Source organism: Pygoscelis adeliae, unplaced genomic scaffold, assembly GCF_000699105.1.
Source record: "Pygoscelis adeliae isolate BGI_AS28 unplaced genomic scaffold, ASM69910v1 Scaffold69, whole genome shotgun sequence".
In the NCBI taxonomy this organism is placed as follows: domain Eukaryota; kingdom Metazoa; phylum Chordata; class Aves; order Sphenisciformes; family Spheniscidae; genus Pygoscelis; species Pygoscelis adeliae.
The window spans coordinates 2,790,983-2,796,433 of record NW_008825619.1 but is presented as its reverse complement, the minus strand read 5'-3'; positions in this window follow the sequence as shown (position 1 = coordinate 2,796,433).

Here is a 5,451-nt window from a genome sequence, read left to right as displayed (position 1 = left end):
AAGTTTTGTCAAGAGCTCATTTAAAAATTTCTCAGAATACTATAACAACCTGATTATCTGCAAAAAAAATGGTCTGTTGGAGAGAAGTTGAAGTCATGCGGTAATGAACTCAAGATTCACGTATCTTGTTACTTTCCCATTCATCTTGCATTGACTACCTTAAGTGCAAGTTCAGGATTTTCAGCCTTAATGCCTAAATCCTAAAATCCACAACTGTTTGTTTAAAAGCAAACAGTGTTTGTTTAAGTGTGTTTTTTAAGTTGATTTCTTAATACTTAAAAAAACCAACAACTAATTGGAGATTGAATTAAACATATGAAATTATAGAATTCCCCAAAAACAAAATCTGGGGAGGTGAGAAATAAGATTTAAAAAAAAAAACCTATAGTTGTTTGAGAAACCTCTTCAGCACATAGCCACCAGATTTATATTCATATGTAGATTGCATCAGATTAGGATTCATGTGGCAGGGATTGAATTCTTTTATTACTGTTTTTGATAAATAATAATAATAAAAAAGCTGATGTAAAGCACCTTACTTTCATTTTAGAACAGCACTCTTTCTAAATGCATGAGGTTCTGTATACAGTAAAAACAGAATAGCTTGCAAGATTTCCAGCTCTGTGGGACAGCATTTTTGCATGCGAAACAGAAATAAATTACCTTTGTGCTACCTACAGGCACCTGTGCCTGGCTCACTTGCATACTCATTTATACAGAGGATAACTTTCAGCATGAATAGGAATAGTAGGTAATGCTATTGAGGAATTCCCCTCTGTCACACTGATCTGCTGTGGCCTAAGTCTCTGATTCAAAGGTAACGCCTGTTTCGGCACTCTGGTGGAAACTTGAAACAGCTCTTTTTCACTCGGTGTTCTGGGGGCTTGGAGCCACTCACAAGCTTTCAGAAACATCGTATGTCTAATCGGTCATTACTGCTTTCTGAGCAATAATGGCACCGTATCTATTTAGGGAGCCTGTACAAAACTTGTTTATCTGGATGCAGTTTTTTAAGAGTTGCTTTTAAAGGAGAAGTGTATTAAATGCGAAGTTCATTTACTGATGGTGCATGTTGCTTTTGAGCATCGACCCTGCCATAGTTCGCTGTGCTCTTTAATCCATAAAAATGCTGACTTCTTTCAGTATGTATTAATGTCGCCCACAGGAACGTATGCAGTACCATGTTTACTGAGCCCTAAGAGCCACTGGTAACACTGAGTGCTTTAGAAATTGACCTTCATAGGTTTATGATAAGATGATAGAAGATTTTTCAGGAAGAATAAAATCGTATTAATGCAGAGGTAAGATGTAGAAGTTTTCACTGTGTAGGATAAAGTGTTGGGTTTTTTTTTTGTGTTGGAGCACAGAAGTTGAAGGGGGACAGAAATCTGTTCAGTCATAACACTAGTGTTCAGGGTGGATACTGCTGCATGCATGGCAAGACTCGGGAGATTTTTTTTTCAGTTACCAGCACTTTATAAACGTGTTCTGATTGTGGATGACGTACCCAAAGCAGAAGGATGCAGGCCTATTTTCTCTAAGTTGTTCAATTGGTCCTAACGAAGCATAGTAAAGCACATTCAGAAATGCCGTATTTTCAGCCAACTATGTTGAAATCTGTTTTGTTTGTGTGAAAAATCCTTTGAAAAATTCTTTGAAAAAAGGGGTATTTCTTAGCATATTTGGGAAATACTTTGAAAAGGTAAATCGGGAGGATAGTAATAGTCTCTTGTAAGAAACCAAGGCTGCTTCTAAGCATTCGGGTTTTGTGAACGCTGCCCATTTTATTTCCTCCTTGCCCCAATCCCTCCACTGTATCACCTTGAAAATGTAAAAGATGTAAAGTTTAAAGAAAACCTATTTTTTCTAAGCAAAGTAGTGTTTTTACAATAGAGACACAACCTTATTAAAGGTGAAGCTATTTGCTTTCTGGTTTAGTCTCCGTGATTGTATGAATTGGTCATGATTTCTTCCTATTTATCTTTGTAAACGTCAAAGCCTCCTAATTCAATTTTGTGTTTAGGTCTGTATTTACTGACTCACTATTTCAATGTTTGAGCCCGGACAGAACTTTCATTTTAAAATCTCTAGTTTTAAGTGCATTTCCCGTATCTGATAAAATAGCAATGTTTTAGTTGCCAAAAATGATCTAGAACAGAGGAGACCATATGGATGTGGAGAATGTTGTTTCTGGTTTTGCAACATGTATGTGCCATTCACGTTCACTACACAAATGAGGGGAAACCAAGAAATGTTTGCAGAGGTGGCTTCTAGGTTAGGAAGGCTAATAAGTACCTTTACTTAGGTCAGTCTGTTTCATGTGAAAAGGTCTGATCCCTTTTAGATAGTCTTCTACCTATCTTCACCTGTATTAGTTCTAATCCTATCCGTACCCCATCCCAGCTTTCCTAGTTGGAATATATATGGCTGCTTGTGTTTCTAACCTAATCATTTTTCTGTTTTAAATCTCTTCGATGTGTAGTCTTACTGGGCAATTACACTTGTACATTTTTATTAGTTAAGTATTTTCTATTTAAGAGAAACAGTGAGAAATCTAACAAGATCAGAGCCTCTTAGACTTTGTTTTCTATTTACAGTAGTCATATTCTTCAAGGAGTGAATATTAGCCTCCATGAATGGAGAAAGTTCAGGGACTTTTACCACTTTACAAGTTCTTCAGTTTGGTATGGATCTTTCCTGGCTAATTATGCTGACTAATAGCTGGAACTTTCTGTTAGAACGTCATAAATCAGTTCTGCTGAAAAAGGATCCTAGCCACCTTGTTTATGTTTCTCGCAAAAGCCTAAGGTGGTAGGGAGTCCTCTTTCAAAATGTCCTAAATAAATGGAGTTGAAAATCAGTTAGCGATCTCTTTTGTCAAAACAAATCACAATGAAATATATTAATTTGTAATTTTAAAAATATTTCTTAAATAGATTATGTTGTAATGTTCTGTTAGGGGTATTTGAGGTGTAGTCCTTGTGTGGCTGAAAGCAGAACCTGTACTTGTCAGAATTGCATCTTCTGATGGACTTCCTACACATAGGCTGCATAACTGTTTTTAAAAAGTGTTATTAATATCTTAAAAGGCTGAAGGAAATGCAACTTGCTAAAACTCATGTCTAGTTTGTACCATGATACTGTTGATAACTGGTTGCAATGACATGGACAGTGGGATCGAGTGCACCCTCAGCAAGTTTGCAGATGACACCAAGATGAGTGGTGCGGTCAACATGCCAGAGGGAAGGGTTGCCATCCAGAGTGACCTGGACAAGCTCAAGAAGCGGGCCTGTGTCCTGTGGCCTGTCCTGAACCTCATGAGGTTCAACGAGGCCAAGTGCAAAGTCCTGCCCCTGGGTTGGGGCAATCCCAAGCACAAATACAGGCTGGACGGAGAATGGATTGAGAGCAGTCCTGAGGAGAAGAACTTGGGGGTGTTGGTTGATGAGAAGCTCAACATGAGCCAGCAATGTGCGCTCGCAGCCCAGAAAGCCAACTGTATCCTGGGCTCCATCAAAAGAAGTGTGAGCAGCAGGTCGAGGGAGGTGATTCTTCCGCTCTACTCTGGTGAGACCCCGCCTGGAGAACTGCATTCAGCTCTGGGGCCCCCAGTATAAGGAGGATATGGACCTGTTAGAGCAGGTCCAGAGGAGGGCCACGAAGATGATCAGAGGGCCGGAGCACCTCTCCTATGAAGACAGGCTAAGAGAGTTGGGGTTGTTCAGCCTGGAGAAGAGAAGGCTCCAGGGAGACCTTATAGCAGCCTTCTAGTACCCGAATGGGGCCTACAAGAAAGCTGGAGAAGGACTTTTTACAAGGGCATGTAGTGATAGGCAAGGGGTAATGGCTTTAAACTGAAAGAAGGTAGATTCAGATTAGATATAAGGAAGAAATTCTTCACTACGAGGGTGGTGAGCACTGGAACAGGTTGCCCAGAGAAGTTGTGGATGCCCCATCCCCGGAAGTGTTCAAGACCAGGTTGGATGGGACTTTGAGCAACCTGGTCTAGTGGCAGGTGTCCCTGACCATGACAAGGCCCTGGTTTCGGCTAGGATAGAGTTAGTTTTCTTCTTAGTAGCTGGTACAATGCCAGTGCTTACACTAGTCAAGGACTTTTCAGCTTCCCGTGCTCTACCGACTGAGAAGGCTGGAGGGGCGCAAGAAGGTGGGAGGGGGCACAGCCAGGACAGCTGAGCCAAACTGGCCAAAGCGACATTCCTACCATATGATGTTATGCACAGTATATAAACAGAGGGAGTTGACCAGCGGGGGGTGACCGCTGCTCGGGGACTGGCTGGGTATCGGTCAGCAAGTGGTGAGCAATTGCATTGTGCATCACTTAATTTGTATATTCTTTTATCATTATTATTGTTATTGTTATTATTTTCCCTTCCTTTTCTGTCCTATTACACTGTCTTTATTTCAACACACAAATTTTCCTCTTTCCCCCCCCCCGATTCTCTCTCCCATCCCACTGTGGGGGAGGGAGTGAGCAAACGGCTGTGTGGTGTTTAGCTGCCTGTCGGGTTAAACCCCAACAATGCCCCATTCCTGGAAGTGTTCAAGGCCAGGTTGGATGGGACTTTGAGCAACCTGGTCTAGTGGAAGGTGTCCCTGACCATGAAGGGGGGTCGGAACTAGATGATCTTTAAGGTCCCTTCCAACCCAAACCATGTGATTCTATGATTGATAATTGAAAACAATACTTTAAAAAAAAAAAAAAAAAAGGTGCCATTTCTGCTGAAACTTTACTAGCTCTGCTAGCTGCGTTGTCTGGGAAACCATTATTTTAGTGGAGGTTTTTTTAACAGATTTCACAAGTTCTTTTGAAAATCATTAGTACAGATATAGTCAAATCTAGAAGATGAGACAGGATAAGGCAATATTTTATCCTGAGGATGAACATATTTTTATGATAAAGCACAATGTTAATGTACCTGTTCTGAGACTACTACTTCAGGTTATGCTAAAGATATGCTAAGATATTTTTTTCTTATTTAAATATTCCATACAGAATTATGTTTAAACAGGCAAGACATACAACTCCTAAGAGATTATTAAGAATAGTTCATTTCTGTACTGCATCTGTATCTTTCCCACTTGGTCTATAGATAGTAAAGAGTGGTTTAGGCAGCACAGATCCTTCTATGCTGAAATATTTTTACTGATTTTAGGAAACTAGTCTGAGATCTTGTTATATTCCAGAGATGAGTCTCACATGATTTAGGTATTGTTTGGTCACGGAGTAATTTTTTTCTCAAATCATTTCTTATTTCCCCAAAGAATAGACTTGTGTTTGACAATGTAAGCTGTATGTAGATACCATTCCTCCTCTAGTCATATCAGTTAGCACCATTTTTTTCATATGCCACAAAGTAATGGCAAATTTGAAATATATTTTTCTTAATCAGTCTTAGGTAATTACAAGGGAGAGAACTTGTGCAATTGTAA